We start from the raw sequence: 19,635 nt of genomic DNA, 5'->3' as shown, positions 1-19,635 counted from the left end.
AAAGAACCAAAGGCGATATGAGGAAACACTTAATTACACAGCGAGTAGTTCTGATCTGGAATGCGCTGCTTGAAAGGATGGTGGAAGCAGATTCAATCGTGACTTAAAAAAGGAATTTGAAGGGGAAAAATACAGAGCACCGGGAAAGGGCCGGGGAATGGGACTAATTGGATTGCTCTTATATAAAGCCGCCACGGGCTCGATGAGCCGAACAGCCTCCTTCTGTGCTGTAACCATTCTATGATTCGATGGACAGAAGCGGTCTGAATGAATGGGCGATCGGTTGTGGGTCGCAGGGATATTTTAACTGGTTGTCCGGTTGTGTTACTGACGGCTCCTTGTTCTCGGATTATGGTATTTATTTTGGGCGTTTCACTGTTTGATATGCGAGAGGTCGCCAGTTCAAATCCCAGAACCCTCCTGTTTCACTATTTCCAGTGAAGATTCACTCATTTCTTTCTCACATCTTTTCAGCGTTGCAGAAAGCAGGATTGATTTAATCCTCGAGCATGTTTGAGGTCCAGAGGCCAGAATGCAGCCGGCTTGTCGACGCAACACACACGGAGAGAGTAAAATGCCTCACGGCGGTGTGCAGATTGAAACTGACGGTGAATTTATCCCAATTCAGGCGATCTCAGAGGTGCAGAATAAAAATGCGCCTTAACTGGTCGGGAATACGAACCCTGTTCCCTCGCGTGGTAAGTGCAAATTCTACCAGTGAAACAGCAACGTTTGCATGGAATCGGGCTCTCTGTGTCCAGTTGGAAACCTGTTTGAAACAACATATAATTTCACAAATCTCCTCTGAGTACCTTGCACATTCTGATTTACAGCCCTGCATTACGAGCACTCGCTGCTTGTGATGGCCGAGTGGTTAAGCCGTTACATCTAAAACTCGACGGGGTCTTTCGGTGAAACATTGGAATCCTGCTCACGGCGCCATTTTTTACAGTTTTGTTCAATGCTCAAATAAATATGAACTGGAGATAACGGACCGCATTTCCTTCTCTCAGAGAGATCCTTCACCGCGGCAGACCTTTTAATTGGGAGCCCAATGGTCTCTTGCAAAACTTCAAGGTGCTTGAAGGAAACTTCACAATAATCCACACCTGGAGTATTGTGTCCAATTCTGGGCACCGCACTTTAGGAAGGATGTGAAGGCCTCAGAGGTGGCGCAGAAAAGATTTACTGGAATGATTCCAGGGATGAGGGACTTCAGTTCCGTGTACAGACTGGAGAAGCTGGGGTTGTTCTCCTTAGGGCAGGAAGGTTGAGAGGAGATTTGATAGAAGTGTTCAAAATCATGACGGGTTTAGATAAAGTAAATAAAGAGAAACTGCTCCCGTTGGCGGAATGGTCGAGAACGAGAGGGCACAGATTTACGGTGGTTGACAAAAGAACCAAAGGCGATATAAGGAAAAACGTTTTAAATCAGCGAGTAGTTATAATCTGGAATGCATCTCCTGAAAGGGTGGTTGAAGCAGATTTAATCGTGACTTTCTAAAAGGAATTGAATAAGTATTTGAAGGAAAAATATTAGCGGGTCTACAGGGAAAGAACGGGGGAATGGGACGAACTGGATTGCTCTTAAAGAGAGCCGGGTAAGGCTCAATGGGCCGAATGGCCTCCTTCTGTGCAGTAACGATTCTCTGAATGTATGATTCCATCTCTCTCAAGCTTCATTTCAAATTCTGCTAACTTGATAATCAAGCTTTTTTTCTATACTTAGATCTCTCCATCTCTCCCTGTCTCTTTCCCTCTCTGTTTTCCCCTGATGGACTTCTCAGGCTTCGTTGAACGGCCAAAGCTCATCGAACCTGCGACACCAGCAGAGAACGGTAAAGATCGAAAGACTGAGACGGTCGGAAAAGTAAAGGACCAACCCAGATGATGAATTCGTAGCCAATGTCCACATATTGATGTCTCTTCGTCCTCATAGTGAAAACATCAGTACTTTTAGCCCAGTATAAAAACAAAGTCTTGTATTTATAAAGCGCTTTTCACGACCTCAAGACCTCCCAAAGCGCTTTACAGCCAATGAAGTATTTTTGAAGTGTGGTCACTGTTATACTTGTGGGAGAGTGGATAATCTGCGGATGCCGAGACAGACAACAATGTAGCTTTAGAGCAATTAATTCTGCAAAGTCTCACTTGATAATACAACTCGCACATTCGAAACGAATGTGGCAAAGAGAGGCTAATATTGTTGATATGAAATAGTTAATGTACGGCTTCACATTGCCGTACATCGGAATAGAAAAAGTGATAGGATGGACAGAATGGTGGCCGATCGGCAGTGGGTGGCACAGAATTCTGCATTGGTTTCACCCCTCTGTTGTCAGTGGCTCGTTGGTCTTCGGGTATGATATCTCGCTTTGGGGATTTGCTGATTGTTATGTGAGAGATCCCGGACGAGCCCTGCGGTGTTACCATTTTTAGTCCAACATCACTAATTGGCTTCTCACGTCTTGTCAGCTGTGCAGTCGGCAGGATTGTCTTCATTCCAGTTCATGGAGGACAGAATGCAGAGGTTCTGTCGACGACAACACACATGGAGAAAGGAAAATGTCACAAGATGGTGTTCAAATTGAAGCTTAATGTGAACGTATCCCAATTCACATGGCTACATGAATCGAGAATGAAAAATTCTCCTCGATTGAGCGGTGATCGAACTCGGGTCTCCCGCGCAGAAAGCAAAAATTTGATCACTGAAATAACAAAGTCCGCACAGCAGCCGGCGGTCTGCGCTCAGTTCGAAACCTGTCGAAAAGAACATACAGTCTCAGAGTTCTCCTGTCATAATCTTCTTCATTCTCTTCTGCAGCGGTGTCGGATTTGTCGCTTGCAGCAGCGATGACCCAATGATTAAGGCGTGAGACTTGCAATGTGATTTTCCAACCCAGCTTCGACGCAACACACGTGGAGAATGGAAAATGTCTCAAATGGTGCGCAGATTGAAGCTGAGGGCGAATGTCGCACAATTCAGGCGATCGTATGAATGGAGAATGAAAATAATCCTAAACGAACCGGAAATCGAACCCCGGTTTCTCACGTGATAAATGAGAATTCTATCACCGAGACAGCAAAGTCAGCACATGAACAAGCTGCAAGTTTCCAGTTGGAAACCTGTCTGAGAGAACAAAGTGTCACAGATCTCGTGTGATAACCCTACGCATTCTGATTTATAGCTGTGCATCATCGATGTTTGCCGCTGCGATGGCCGAGTGGTTAAGGCGTTGGACTTGAAATCCAATGGGGTTTCCCCTGCACAGGTTCGAATCCTGTTCGCAGCGCTACTTTTTAAAGTTTGTTCAGTGTTCAAATTAATATGAACTTGAACGAACGGACCTTGTTCGCTCCCTCAGAGAGGTGCTCCATCGCCAACGACGCTTTTAACTCGGAGCCCAATGATCGCTTGCAAAATTGCAAGACACGTGAAGGAATCTCTCCCAAGCTCCATACTAAATTCTGCTCGTTCGCAGAACTTGACATTTATACTATTTATTTCTGTGTTTTAATATCTCCCTGTCTCTGTCTCTTGACTTTGCCTGTTTTCTCCTGATGGACTTCTCAGGCATCGTGAACAGCGAAGAATGATGGAACCTGCAAAACCAGCAGAGAAGGGTAAAGATGGAAAGACTGAGACGGTAGGAAAAGAAAAGGTGCAACCCAGCTGATGAATTCGTAATTAATATCCACACATTTATGTTTCTTCCCCTCACAATGAAAAAATCAACAATTTGAGTGCAGTACACTTATGGTAGAGTGTATAAGATGCGGATGTTGAGACCCACAATCGATCCTTTGCCGTGGTGATGAAAGCGCCGAATCCTAAACACTAAACCCCAAGGAAACGCTGAAAATTCTTTGCTGCGAACGAGCAGAGCAACGCGGCCTTTCCTACTTGGCCCTTTGTAATTCAGGTCATTTTCCTGCCAGACAAACTGCTCGCACAAAATGGCATTTTCTGTTCGAAATAATATCGCGACAGAGGTGATGTTCAGGCAATGACATCACCAAGTGCAAGTAGGCATGTACATGAAATGGAAAGTGAGGTAAAATACTCCCACAAGCTGCTGATGGACATGTTTCCATTTCCAAAATTCACGCACTGAATGCAGCTCCTTGGAAAACTGCAAGGCCACGCAGGTCCATCATGAATCGTTTGAAGCAACTGACAGTTTAAAGTGGCATCTCCTGCTGCTTCTGTGGGGAGTGAGAGAGAGGCACTGTCGGTATTTGCGTCCAGTTTGATTTTGCACAGAACTGCACAGAGAAACAGCAAATATACCGGGGCTGTGAGATGTTCTATATTATTGATATTTAGCCACAGGAATATCCGCAGTCGGAAGCTGAAAAGAAGGAGAGGTAAGAGGCCTGAGAATAAACACGGAGCTGAATGAATCATGAAAGAGCGAAAGAAAAATTAATGTCATCATTTCCACTTTGTCTCGTGCGCAATCTTGGGAGCTCCCCAATGGCCTGGTGATGAGAATTCGGTACTCTCACCGCCGCGAGGTTCGATTCCCAGTTAGGGAATTAACTTCAAAAAGAGTTATGAACTTATTAAATTAATTACATGAAGCTAATTAAATCCTGTTCGTAGTTGAATCCCTGTTTTAATCACCATGAATCAATCGATAACTTTCTCTTTCAGACTGAAAGCAATGTTGACGTGGTGACCGAGAGACAGTCAAAACTTTAATAAGATTTTTATGCTTTGAATGTGATGAATTTTTTTCATTTTAAAAACTGCATCTTAAGAGTGGGATTAAAAACGCAGTGGACTCGTTGTTAAATTTAACATTAACTGGCAATTGTCGCTGTTTATCACAGGAACGCCCGAACTGGTTCTCCGATCAAGATGAAAGTAACACAACGAGGAACATCTGATACAACACGAAAGGCATCGGGCTATGACAAAAATCCCCACCGTTTTGCTTTTCCAAAATAAAGGGTGTGAAATTTATTCTCTGAACATAGGAACAGTCGGGTCTCGCTCACGACAGAAATATCCATGTCACAGCGAACCAGCTCTCCTGCTGCGAATGCGGCCTCCCTTCGGGCCTTTCGGGGGCTTGTCTGTCAAGGAGAATTGTAATTACCGTGAAGCCAATGTTCCATTCCTTTATATGATTCATGTGCCTGATTCCCGACCGCAGGGTAAATGGTGGAATATCAGCCCTGCTCAGCTGGCAATGATTCCGGTACATTTTCTTGATTCCAAAACATGCGTTGAAACCCTGGAACTTTGAGGCGATGAATCCTGAGGAAAAATAAAATAAGGGCTCCAACAATCAAACTTTCACGCTAACGGATAACACCACCGAGAACAGGTGAAGAGATCACCTGCTAAACCAATAATTCACTGGGCTAAACTTTGAGATTGCAGCGACCAATATAACAACTGTCTGCAGTCAGTGAAAAATGAATGATTAAAGCTTGTAGGAGTGAAAATCCAACCAGTCAGTCTTCACTCTTAAACCAGCAACTATGAAGAAAAACATGCCGGAGAAATACTCGTTTTCAGTGCGGCGACAGTGGGCCAGAGTAAAGTTCATTCAATATAATTGCCGAGTGGCTGGAGGGTGGATTTGGAACTCCTGACCGATTGCACCACGCATTTTCCAGATCTGCTTGGATCACCAATCCCTTCAGTTCATCACTTAGAGGGACAATTCGATTCTCGATTTCTTTTTCCTCACGATTGATGAATTTTACAAATTGGAAGCGATCAATATCAAAGCTAACACGTCACCGACATGCTCACAGATAGAAAGCGGCCACACTCTGCTTCAGTGAGATGAAAGTCAAGAGCGATTTCACGGTCGAATGTAATGGCTAACAAAATTAATTCAACGGAAGTTCAGATCGTTGAGGTGCCTTTAAAGTCCTGATTGTTTCTATTAAACTTCTTCCCAAAGCGTTTGAGATTCACGTGGGACGACTTGGGGACGTTATTTCTTTTTATGCAAAAGTTTCAACTGCAGTTCAAGATCAAAATTCGTGGGACCACAGCTGTTCACAAATTGTCGGCGCTGGGACCACTGTTGTTCACAATTTATCGGTTCTGGGACCACTGTTGTTTACAATTTATCGGTTCTGGGACCACTGTTGTTCACAATTTATCGGTTCTGGGACCACTGTTGTTCAAAATTTGCATTCATGATTTGGACACGGGAATCGGAAGTACAATTCCAAAATTAGGGAGGACGCCTAATTGCGAGCTGTAGTTAATACAAAGGAAAAATGAGAAAAATAAGGACGACATTAACAACTTTGCAGAATGGGCGAGTAAATGGCAAATTAATAACAATATTTGTTGTGCACTCCTTTGCCTTTTTGCCCCCCCACAACTCACTCACACTTCTTCAGATTGAATTGTATTTGCCACTTTTCTATCCACCGTTCCGCTCTATCTATATCTTCCTGCAGTCGACAGCTTTCCTCCTCACTATCAACCACAGGACCAATTTTTGTATCATCTGCACATTTCTTAATCATGCCCCCTGCATTTAATTCTAAATCGATGATCTGTACCACGAAAAGCAGGGACCTATTACGAAGCCGCATGGAACCCCACTCGAAACAGCCTTCCAGTCACAAAAGCACCCGTCGATCACAACCGCTTGCTTCCTGCCACTCAGCCAATTTTGGATTTAACTTGCATGGGCATTTACATTTTTGACCAATCTGCCCTGTAGAACTTTGTCAAAAGCCTCGCTAAAACCCATGTAGACTTCATCAATCGCGCTACCCTCATCGATCCTCCTTGATATCTCCTCAAGTAATTCAATTCAAACGACCTTCCCTTAACAAATCCACGCTGACTGTCCTTGATTAATCCGTGCCTTTCGAAATGACGATTAATACTGTCACTCAGAATTGTGCGAAATAATTTACCCACCATCGAGTTTAGGCTGACTGTCCTGTATTTACTCGATCTATCCCTTTCTCCCTTTTTAAACAATGGTACAACTTTAGCAATCCTCCAATCCTCCAGCACGACAACTTTTGCCAGGGTGGATTGGAAAATGATGGTCAGAGCCTCCGCCATTTCCTTCCTTGCTTCTGTTAACATCCTGGGATATATTTCATCCGGGTCTGGAGATTCAGGTGGAGCGATTTGAAGACTTATTTTTCCTATATGCAAACGTTTGTACCGCAGGTCAAGATCACAAGTCTTGGTCCAAATTTGTACGAGTTCCGACTTTGAACCTCAAATCGTGAATTAACCCCGACCCCAACGAGCCCAGAAACAAGAACGTGTCCTTAAATTAACCTGTGACAAACACATTCCATGAGAGGTCTGTCTGTGGAATGAAAGGGCGTTTTTGAACAGTCATCTTGCTATCCGTTTCCTCCTGAAACCTGAACAAAGACAAATACCACAGTGTTATTTTGTCGCTTAATTCCACAAATTAGGTAAAATAATGAGCTGCACAAGGCACTGCTGGGAGTTGAACCCAAGATCTCCTGTTTACTAAACAGATGCTTTAACCAATTAAGCCACAGCGCCAATTGATGATGCAACAGCCCCACCTCGTCTCAATAATATCTATCAGCGACACTTCACAATTGGGGGTTCAGGCCGTTTTCTCTCTGTCCATTTCGCTCGTCCGTTCACCTGTGCATTCCGACACTGACTGGATTTCTCGCTGTGTTTATCTTTGTGCATCCATCAGTGCGTTGATACATGGATGATTATGTGTGATTGTATTTGTTACGTTAAGTAAATTAGAGCTTCAGACAATTCTCGCTCTGACATTGGAGAACTATTGGGCCGAACTTTGCAGCGAAGTGTTGTTTATCGTGGTGATGAAACTAAAAAATCCCAAGAGAAGCAAAAAGGGAAAAGGAGAAAAACTTGTGAGGGAAAATGAGGACAACTCTCAGGGTTTTTACAAGTATATTAAGAGAAAGAAGGGAGGCTTAGTGTAACGTGGGCCGCTTGAAGACAGATGGAGGTGATATTGTAATTGAAAATCAGGAAATGGCAGAGTTGCTAAATTTTTAATTTGCATCGGTCGTCACAGAAATGGATGAGGCTAACATACCAGAGACACTAGGAAAACTGTTAACAAATCAAGGGGATTCCTATAAGTAAAATGATGGCAATGGAGAAAATAATTAGTCTGAAGATACACAAATCTCCAGGACCTGATGGTCACCATTCCAGATGATTAAAAGGAACAGGTGAGGAAATTTAGTCATGATCGATCAAAACTCTCTTGATTTAGGAATTGTTATTTAACGAAGCGCATCTGATTGGAAGCTTCTGTTTGAGAAAGATCTCGAAGTGATAATTGAGAGACCGAAAATGAAGCTGTTTGGCAGGAGTGCTGATGCCGTCCGTTGTTCGCTGCTCTCGTGTTGTACAATTGTTAAGCGTGCGTTACTTATTTATAGCAGTATGGGCTCCAGAAATGACCAGGTTGTGAGTTCGAGCGTCTTCTAAAACAACCAAACCTTTTACACCGAACATTTTGATCGGAGTTCAAGGTACAAATTGTATCTTCCATAACGCATCTTGTTAACAACCAGTCGTTTTTACAATACGCTCTTGTGGGACAAACGTATGGAGGTCAACAATCGACTTCTTAGTTTTCCCATGTGGGCATTTGCGTTCCTCTGTCCTACCGTCCTGTAATAGCAGGTGCCAGTTTAGTTGTTCATAGCGGGAGAGGGGGCTTTCAGCGGCAGCTCATATGGCAAAGGGGCCGGTACGAGATCTTTAAATCTGAAGAACCAAACAAACAATTCTTCTTTTCTTTAAGCCGATATTCATCGGTTGGAAGTTTCGTGTGGGGAAAATTTGGAAGAGAAATATGCTGCCTGGTGTCACTGTTTCACGGGTGAAATTATTCAGCTCACAGATGTTAATTCGCTGAAAGGTCGAGAGGCCTTTTCCAACTCCCGTGTGAGACAAGTTCAGCTTTTGAGCCTCTGGGTAAAGTGCTATTTTAATTGCTGCTAACGAATGACAAGACATTTGGCACAAACAAGAAGAATTGTAAACTCACGAGTTCACTGTTCATGTTTCTTACATCTTGTTCAACAGGAACAAGGATTCTCCTCAACACGATACAGAGAATTTTATCAAACGGACCTCACGCTCGTTCGACGGCTGCAGGGATAATTCAGAGATCTCCCATGAATATGTACGATGGGAGCTTATGTAGTATCGAGCCTGGGTAGCTCAGTCGGTAGAGTATCAGACTTTTAAAGTGGGCAGTGAGCTGAAGGTCCAACGTTTAACTCCCTGTCCAGGCTCCAGATTTCGGAACAGCTGGCAAGCTGTGACTTTGTCGGGGGACCTGCGATGTGTTGTCAAAGTTTCGGTAGTATCTTGTTTCCCAGGGATGGGCAGTAATGCGCTGTCTGAGGCGGTTCCCGATCAGGAATTCAACTTTACTGTATTAGTTCACTGTATTAATTTCGCAAAACTCATTCAACTCTGTAAAAAAGACGAATACTTGTTCAAATCGCCATTGATCAACCAGTAACTTTCTGTTTCCGGCTGAAAGAAATGCTAACTTTTTAATGCGTTAATTCACCAGGCCGAATTTAGGGCGTTCAGAGGGGAAGTGAAAAAGGAAATGAGAGGCACAGAGAAATATGACTATAGACTGACGGCCAACATAAAAGGGAATCCAAAAGACTTCGACAGGCATGTAAACAGTAAACGGGTAGTCAGAGGAGGGGTGAGGCCGATTAGGCACGATAAAGGTGATCTACTCATGGAGGCAGAGGGGATGGCCTTGGTACCAAATGAGTACTTTGCATCTGTCTTTACCAAGAAGACAGAGTCTCAGCAAAGGAAGTTATCGTTGTGATACTGGATGGTCTAAAAATTGATATAGAAGAGGCACTTGAACGGCTGGCTGTACTTAAAGTAGATAAACCACCACGTCCGGATGGGATGCATGCTCGGTTGCTGAGGGAAGTAAGGGTGGAAATTGCGGAGGGACTGACCATAATCTACCAACATCCTTAGATATGTGGGTGGTGCCAGAGGACTGGAGAATTGCAAAGGTTACACCCTTGTTCAAAAAAGGGTGTACGATTAAACCCAGCAACTGTAGGCCAGTCAGTTTAACCTCAGTGGTGGGGAAACGTTTAGAAACGATAACCCGGGACAGAATTAACAGTCACTTGGACGAGGGTGGATTGATTAGGGAAAGGCAGCACGGATTTGTTAAAGGTAAATCGTGCTTAACTGACCTGTTAGAGTTTTTTGATGAGGTAACAGAGAGGATAGATGAGGGCAATTTAGTTGATGTGGTGTATAAGGACTTTCAAAAGGTGTTTGATAAAGTGCCGCATGGTGGGCTTATCATCAAGATTGCGGCCCATGGAATAAAGGGGGCAGTAACAACATGAATGCAGAATTGACGAACAGCAGGAAACAGATTACTGGTGAACTGTTGTTTTTCGAACTGGCGAGAGGTGTACAGTGGCGTTCCCCAGGGATCAGTGCTGGAACCACTGCTTTTCTTGATATATATTAATGACTTGGACTCGAGTGCACAGAGCACAATTTCAAAATTTGCAGATGAAAGAAACCTTGGAAGGGTAGTAAACAATGATAAGGATAGTGATAGACTTCAAAGGATATAGACAGGCTGGTGGCATGGGCGGAGACGGGGCAGATTAAATTTAACGCAAAAAAAATGCGAAGTGATACATTTCGGTCGGAAAAACGAGGAGAGGCAAAATAAACTCCAGGGCACAAATGTAAAAGCGGTAGAGGAACAAAGAGGGGTTTATGTGTACAAATCGTTGAATGTGGCAGGGCAGGTTGAGAAAGCGGTTAAAAAGCATACGGGATCTTGGGCTTTAGAAATAGATGTATAGAGTACAAAAGTACAAAAGTATAGAAGTCAGGATGAAACTTTATAACACACTGGTTCGAACACAACTGAAACTTTGTGTGGGGTTCGGGACACCGCACTTCAGGAAAGATGTGAAGGCCTTCGAGGGGGTTCCGGAAAAAATACTGTCATAATTCCAGGGATGAGGGACTTTACTTACGTGGATAGACCGGAGAATCTGAGGTTGTTCTCCTTGGAACAGAGACGGTTTTGTAGAGATTTGATAGAGGTATTCAAAATCATGAAGGATCTCGACATGGAAGATGGAGAGAAACTGTTCCCATTGGCGGAAGGGTCAAGAACCAGAGGACATAGATTTAAAGTGATTGGCAAAATAACCAAAGGTGACATGAGGAAAAACTTTTTTACACAGCGAGAGGTTCGGATCTCGAATGCACTGCCCGAGGGTATAATGGAGGCAGATTCAATCATGGCCTTCAAAGGGGAGCTGGATAAGTACTTGAAAGGAAAAAAAATGCAGGGCTTCGGGGAAAGGCAGGGGAGTGGTTCTAGCTGGATTGCTCTTGCAGAGATCTCGCACGGACTCGATGGCGCGAATGGCCTCTTTCCGTGCTATCAGCTTTCTATGATTCAATTCTATGTGTTGGTTGCAATGCAAAGGGAACAGAGCGTGCCAGAAATCGGCACGACTCTGAGTATCCTCACAAGCAATGCATTTTAAGAGCAACTAATTCTGAAACGTCTTACTTGATAACTCAAGTCGTGCACTCGAAAGCAATTTGGTAAAGAGAGACTAATATTGGTGAATGGAAATAGTTGGTGCACAACTTGATATTGCTGTGCACCCGAACAGAAAACGAGATTGAATGGATCGAAGTGGTCTGAAAGGATGGGCGATCGGCTGTGAGACGCAACCAACTTTTACACTGGCTGCACAGTTAAAGTAACAGCGGTTCGTTGGTCTCGGGGTATGATTCTCGCTTCGGGAGTTTCATTGAGCGCTATGCGAGAGGTCCCGGGTTCAAGTCCCGGACGAGGCCGTATGTGAATAGTCACCAATTGTCTTCTCACATCTTTTCAGTTTTGCTGTTGGTGGAACTGAATTATATCCGGAGGGTGTTTGAGCTCCAGTGGACTGAATGCCGAAGTTTCGTCGACGCAACACACATGAAGCAAATAAAATGTCTCAAGATGACGAGGAGATTGAAACTGAATTTGGATTTTTCCCAATTCAGGCGGATATTAGATGACGGGATAGAAAGCCACATATCCAAGTTTGCCGATGACACCAAGATGGGCGGCATTGTGAGCAGTGCAGATGAAAGCATAAAATTACAGAGAGGCATTAATATAATAAATGAATGGGCAAAATTGTGGCAAATCGATATGAATTTCGTCAAGTGTGAGGTCATCCACTTTGGACCTAAAAGGATAAATCAGCGTACTTTCGAAATGCTGAAAAGCTCGAAACAGTGGAGGTCCAAAAAGACTGAGGGGTCCATGAACATACATCATTAAAATGTCATGGACAGCTTCAAAAAATAATCAAAAAGGTTAATGGAATGTTGGTCTTTATATCCAGAGGACTAGATTCAAGGGGATAGGCATTATGATACAGCTATACAAAGCTCTGGTTAGACCACACCTGGAGTATTGCCTTCAGTTCTCGGCAACGCACGTTAGGAAGGATATATTGGCTATGAAGGGAGTGCAGCGTCGATTTACTAGAATGTTGCCTGGACTCCACAGTTTAAATTACGCGGAGAGATTACATAAACTCGGGTTTGCCTCGAATTCAGTAGATTAAGTGCTGATTTGATCGAACATTTCAAAATATGAAGGGGAACTGATGGGGTAAATCGAAAAAAAAAGTTTTCCGCCCGTTAGCTTGTCTAGACTCGGGGACGCAGCCTAAATATTCGAGTCAGGACTTTCAGGAGTGAAGTTGGGAAACACCTCTGCAAGCAAAGGGAGGTAGAAGTTTGGAATTCTCTTCCGCAAACGGCAGTTGATGCGAGCTCAATTGTTAATTTTAAAACTGAAATTGATAGATTTTTGTTAACCAAAGGCGTTAAGGGACATGGGGCTAAGGCGATAATATGCAGTTAGGTTACATATCAACCAGGATCTCACTGAATTGCGCATAAGGCTCGAGGGGCGAAATAGTATACTTTTGTTCTTCAGCTCCTCATTGTTACAGAATGATCCTGCATTGTATCGGGAATCGAACCAAGGTCTCCAGCGTAACAAGTAAGAATTCGACCCCAAGCACCATCAATGCGCGCGTTTGTAACAGCAGCATGTGTCCATTTGGAATCCGATCTGAATGAACATGCCGTTTACAGCTGCGGTGGCCGAGTGTTTAAAGCGTTGGACTCAAAATTCAATTGAGGTTTTCCTGCCCAGGTTTGAAATCTGCTCGCAGAGCAACTGTTTAAAGATCACTTCAGTGCTGAAATAGATTAATTGGAGTTAATTGACCGCATTTATCTCTCTCCCAGAATGAGAGATTCTCCAGCGAGGCCGGTGCTTTTAACTTGTGTCCAATCTTCTCTTGCAAGATTTCAAGACCCAAGAAGGAATCTCTCCCAATCTGTAACATAAATTCTGCCAGTTTGCAAAACCTGACATTTATACTCTTTCTTTTCTTTGCATGCATCTCTCCATCTCTCCATGTCTCCGTCTCTTGTCTCTCTGTGTTGTCCCCGATAGACTTCTCAGGCTTCCTTGAACGGCGATGGCTGATCTAACCGGCAACAATAGCAGAGAAGGGTAAAGAAAAAAAAGACTGAGACAGCAGGAAAAGGAAAGGTGCAACCCAGCTGATAATTTCGCAGCTAATGTTTCCACATTCGTGGCTCTTCGTTCTCATGGTGAATGAAAGCAGCAATTTGAGCAAAGTGTACTTATGGTGGAGTGTAAACTATGACGATGCCGAGACAGACGACAATGTCGTTTCAGAGTAATTCATTCTGTAAAGTGTTACTTGATAATACAAGTCATACATTCAAAACAAATTTGATAAAGAGAGACTAATGTTGTTGATCTGAAATAATTAGTTTAGAACCTGATATTGCTCTACATCGTATATCGTACAAGAAAGCGAGTTTGGATGGCCATGGTGTTCTGAAAGGATGGCGGATCAGCTGCGCGGCAGCGAAATTTTACAGTGGCTGCACGGCTCTGTTACCAGTTGGACTTTGGATCTGATTCTCGCTCAGGGAGTTTCACTGGTTCAAATCCCAGTATGAGCCCCTTGCGTCCCCATTTTTCGTCAAAAACCACCAATTGGCTTCTCACATCTTTGAAGCAAGTGCAGAAGGCAGGTTTGACTTATCTCCAGCCGAGCATGTTTGAACACCAGAGGGCAGAATGCAGAGGGTATGTCCACGAAAGACACGTAGACGAAATGAAGATGATCTTTCAAGAAGTTGTACAGATTGAAGCCGGCACATGAATTTATCCCAATTCAGGCGATCTCATGGGTACAGATACAAAAGGTAAAGGAAGCTGCATTGGCCTGGAACCAAACCCCTGGTTTCCCGTCGGCAGGCGAGAGTTCTACACTCAACCACCAATCCACACACGGCTGCAGGCTGCACGTGTTGCGTTGAATCCAAGTCTGGAACATGCAGTCTGGCTGAGTTCCTGTGATTATCCTGCGCAGTCTCCAACCGCGTGCTACCTGTGGGTGACCAAACGAGTGGGTCAAGCATGGTCTTGAAATTCACTGAGATTCGAAATCACTTCACACCGCCACTGTAAAATGGTTAAATAAATAAGAGCTGTAGTTACCAGGCAGTGTTTACTTTTTTCAGAAATAATGTAAGAATCCAGCCCTATGTACACGTCTAAGATTTCACGGCATGCGACGAATTTCCTTTAAGCTGCCACCTAAATTCTGCTCAATCACAGAATTGGAGATTTATACTATTTTTCTTTGCATGTATCTATCTATCTCTGTCTGCGTTTCTTCACTTTCGCTGTTGATCCCTAATGGGCTAATTAGGCTTCCTTCAACAGCCAGGTCTGCAAACCCGGGATGGGAAAAGGCGATCGGTTCTTCGTCCAATTGTTGGATTTCGACGGGATGAGATTTGCTATTTTCCGTCTCCGTTTTCGGAAAAAATAAACCCAGATGGGATTCCCCCTCCTCGGGTCCTGTCACCTCCGGGTAATGGGAATGAATCCGATCATGCACTCGATTTAATATCTGTATTCTCATTGTTTAACAATAAAATTATGGGGATATATTTATTTTGAGGACACATATTAGAAATGAACACATTACAGACTTATTCGAAAACTAGAAGCACGTGGGATTAAAGGGTCGGTGGAAACGTGGGCAAGTAATTGGCTAAAGGATAGGAGGCCGAGATTAGTGGTGAACGGATGTTTTTCTGACTGGAGAGAAATATGCAGTGGGATCCCCCGTGTGTCGGTATTAGGATTATTGCTTTTCTTGTTATATATAAATGACTTGGATGTGGCAATAGGGAGCACAATTTCGAAGTTTGCGGATGATACAAAACTTTGTAACGTAGTAAATAGTGAGGAAGATAGCAGCAGACTTCAGGAGGACAACGACAGACTGGTGAAATGGGCAGTCACGTGACATATTTAACGCCGATCAGTGTGAAGTGATGCACTTTTGGAAGAAGAACATGGAGAGGCAGTATAATCTAAATGGAACAATTTATGGGGGGTTCTAAGAGCAGAGGGACCTGGGGGTTCATATTCAGAAAACAGGGCAAGTTGATAAGGCGGTTAAGAAAGCGAATGGGATACTTGGCTTTGTAAATAGGGGCATTGAATACATTAAAAAGTGAAATCATACTAATCCTTACAAATTATTGGTTCGGCCTCAGCTGAAGTATATTGTACAGATCTGGGCACCACACTTTAGGATGAAAAGACATTGAAGAGGATTCAGAGCAGGTTGACCTGGATGACACCAGTGATGAGGGACTTCAGTTATGTGGAGAGATTGGAGAAGCTGCGATTGTTCTCCTTACAACAGAGATGGTTAACGGGAGACCTAATAGAGATATTCAAAATAACGAGGGGTTTTGAAAGAGCAAGTAGGGAGAAACTGTTTCCTCTGGCAAGTGGGTCGGTAACCGGAGATCACAGATTGAAAATAATTGGCAAAAGAACTCGAGGGGAATTGAGGAGAATTTTTTTCACACAGAGGGTTGTTAAGATCAGGAACGCACTTCCTGAAAGGATGGTGGAAGCAGATTCCATAGGATCATTCAAAAGGCAATTGGACATAATTGAAGAGGACTAATTTGCAGTGTTATGGGGAAAAATCTGGGGTGTGGGTCTAATTTGGACAGATCTTCGAAAAAGCCGACACTGGCACGACGGCCGATGGCCTCCTTCTGTGCTGTAAGATTCTATGATTCTATGATTACCTTCTGAATCATTGCAATTGAAGCTATTCAGTGTTGAGCAACCAAGAAAATTGTAACCGTGATATTCGGCTTCTCCATTCCCTTATGAATATCGCAGCTTACAATGTCCAGGCGGGGGTGGGACTGAATGGGGGATAGAGTGCGGAGATTGGAATGGAAGCCCAGCAAAATGAACTTGGTCTCATCAGTTTTTGTTATTTTTCCTACCAGTTGCCCGAAGCAGGCGGTGAATCTTCTTCTCGAGAGAGGATCGTCATTTCAGTTCAGAAGGAAAAAGGTATCAAGAAAATCGGGTAAAACGCACACAGAATGATCCGGGACTTACAGCACACCCCTTTTAAACAGACACAGATACGGAATAATCCGGGACAAACAGTACGTCCCTTTTTAACGGACACAGACACGGAATGATCCGGTCATAAATCTTCATTGTGGTCCATAAGTTTCTCTTACGTTGACCATAAGATTTACTCTATTTACAATGACACCAATGTACAATCTGATACTTCGGGACCATACAATCTCAACACCTTCCTGGAAGGAACTGCAGCTGATTTCAGCAAACAATGCAATACCCACGGTCTGCCGTTTCCAGAAGGATGGGACTTCGACCAGATCTTCTGGGTGGACTGAATGAGAGAAACAAAACTTAAACAAAATAACGACGAGGATGTGATTCGAACCCACGCGTGCAGAGCACAATGGATCAGCAGTCCATCGCCTTAACCTCTCGGCCACCTCGTCGCATGCTGAAATAAACGAAAGCTCCTTTATTCAAAATGAAAATACTGGCTATGTTGCCAACCTGAAGTGAAAACTGGAAATGTGTTTATCCTCAGCAGGTCAGGCAGGATCTTAAGACATGGAAACAGAGTTAACGTTTCAGGTCGATGGCTATCACATGAGTATTCCAACTCACTCAACTTGTACCCCTTGTAGATGTTTGAACGGCATTAGGGAATTAGAAGGTGAGTGACTTGGCTCAGAATATCCAGCATCTGACCTGCTCTTGTAACCACAGTATGTATGTGGCTGGTCCAGTTATGTTTCTGGTTAATGATAACCACTAGTATGTTGATGGTGGGGGTTCGGCGATGTTAATACCAAATCCCCACAGAAGAGATTTACTGCAAAGATTCTAGGGATGAGGGGTATAAGTTTCATGGATAGATTGGAGAAGCTGGGGTTGTTCTGCTTGGAACAGAGACGGTTACGAGGAGATTTGATGGAGGTATTCAAAATCATGAAGGATCTGGACAGAGTGGATAGAGAGAAACTGTTCCCATTGGCGGAAGGTTCAAGGAGCAGAGAACATAGATTTAAGGTGTTTGGCAAAAGAACCAAAGGTGACATGAGGAAAAACTTTTCTACACAGCGAGTGTTTAGGATCTGGAATACACCGCCCGAGGGGGTGGTGGAGGCAGATTCAATCATGGTCTTCAATAAGGAACTGAATAAGTATTTGAAACGAAAGAGAATACAGGGCCACAGGGAAAGGGTGGGGGAGTGGGTCTGTCTGGATTGCACTTGCAGAGAGCCGGCACGGACTCGATGTGCCGAATGGCCTCTTTTCGTGCTGTGACCTTTCTTTGATTCTATTCTATTTGTGGGAGGCGATGCGAAGCGACCGGAGCGTGACGTAAATCGACCTGCTCATGTACATTCCCTGATAATAAATCCTAGTGTGATGCAAAGAAGAAATTCACCAGGGCGCCATTGTGCACATTGATTGATACTTCGCCGAGATCACCCCTTACACTCCCAACACCTCCGTCTAAGAAACAGTTGGGTGGCAATCCAGACTTTGCTGAATTGTGCAAACAGGTTTAAACCAGCAACGCGGAAAAGCACTTCTTATCAAAGAAGGGTTTTTGGTGAGGCGGCCAAAATGAAAGGGTGCACAAATTCTAGCAGCAGTGAGATTCGAAACCACATAATTCAGAGATGGAAGCCAGCATCTGAGACAGCGCAATTACTCACGCAAATGTTGAACCATTCAGATCTGATGATTCAGGTCATGGAGCTGAAACGTTTCCTCTGGTTCTTTCGCCACAGGTGCTGCCTGACCTGCTCAGCATTTTCTATTTTCATTTTTGTGATTCCACAATGGCTGTTTTCCTGAAAACACCCAATTTGACCCAAGGAAGCAGCTCACACTTCACTTTCCTCACGCGCTTAAAGTCTGCCGTTTCCGAACAAAATCTCCTCCGCGCCGAGCTTTCAAAGGACCTTTCGCTCACGGTCAATCTCCTGTAATCGACACCTTTTCACCATTGCCGCTCTTCTCATTTCTCCTCATTCCTTTTGAATCAGATATTTCCACAGACCTATTAAGATCAAGCGGAACATTTCCGACCTGACTGCACCGCCCAGATTGCCAATAATGCACCTTTCAGCCGTCATTCGCAGCTATGTATCGCCGCCCGTCTCTCCCGCACATCAACTGCTCGGGGAAAAGCACCAACGTCCATGAAAACAAAACCCAGTTCTTCAGTTAACATCCCCCGTATCACAAGATACCCCATGGAAATTTCACGGAAAAGTATGCGCTGTACTTCCGAATGCCAGCCCTGCTTTCTTCGAGCTTGTCTCTGGAGCAGACAGGCAGATCAAAATGTATCGACTGGTTTCAAGTCACAAATGAACATTGATGCGAACGGGACATGTGCCCCCGAGAAACAGCAGTCGATGGAGAGCAAACTTAAAGGCGTAAGAATGTGAAAGTGAATGTTTGAGTGGGCAAGGCCGCAGTAAAGTCTCAATGAAATAGACCATGATTGTGGAAGTAAGGAAAAGCTGGAAGAAGCGGCGGGTCTGAATTTCGGATCATCCAACAGAGACACATGTGAGAACAAAAACAGGATACAGACAAATGTGCTGGGGCAGAAAGAAAAAGAAAGAAAGAAGAGGAATGGGAGAGAGGGAGGTGAAAGAATGAAAGAGAGAAAGAAAGATAGAAGGGAGCGAGAAAATCAAGCGTGCAATTCTCACCCCGCAAACGGGCGCTGCTCCCAATCGGCTGCACTTCGCCCCACTGACCCTCATCCCATTCACACCATCCTACAATACACTGTCAATGCTGTGCAGAGAGACAGAGAGCATAAAGGCATGAAGACACACACACCATCCTACAATACACTGTCAATGCTGTGCAGAGAGACAGAGAGTATAAAGGCATGAAGACACACACACCATCCTACAATACACTGTCACTGCTGTGCAGAGAGACAGAGAGTATAAAGGCATGAAGACACACACACCATCCTACAATACACTTTCAATACCCGTGCAGAGAGCCAGAGATACTCACATACTGTCCTACAGTACACATTAAATATCCGTGCAGTGAGTCAGAGAGTATACAGGTAAAGAGACACTCACAG

The 19,635-nt window shown here is 44.0% G+C and overlaps 3 non-coding genes across 3 annotated transcripts; 1 reads left to right on the top strand and 2 right to left on the bottom strand.

Annotated features, from left to right (window-relative positions):
• The first annotated feature begins 3,210 nt into the window (after window positions 1–3,210).
• Window positions 3,211–3,293, top strand: trnas-uga (transfer RNA serine (anticodon UGA)). The gene has a single exon. It is a non-coding gene; the product is annotated as a tRNA-Ser (tRNA).
• A 4,152-nt stretch (window positions 3,294–7,445) lies between these two features.
• trnat-agu (transfer RNA threonine (anticodon AGU)) lies at window positions 7,446–7,519 on the bottom strand. Its single transcript has one exon. It is a non-coding gene; the product is annotated as a tRNA-Thr (tRNA).
• Window positions 7,520–16,914: 9,395 nt separating this feature from the next.
• On the bottom strand, window positions 16,915–16,996 carry trnas-gcu (transfer RNA serine (anticodon GCU)). Its single transcript has one exon. It is a non-coding gene; the product is annotated as a tRNA-Ser (tRNA).
• Between the last annotated feature and the right edge of the window lie 2,639 nt (window positions 16,997–19,635).

Source organism: Heptranchias perlo, chromosome 20 (assembly GCF_035084215.1).
Source record: "Heptranchias perlo isolate sHepPer1 chromosome 20, sHepPer1.hap1, whole genome shotgun sequence".
NCBI classification, from domain to species: domain Eukaryota; kingdom Metazoa; phylum Chordata; class Chondrichthyes; order Hexanchiformes; family Hexanchidae; genus Heptranchias; species Heptranchias perlo.
Note: the sequence above shows the minus strand (reverse complement) of the source record. Positions and strands in the feature narration are given on the sequence as shown.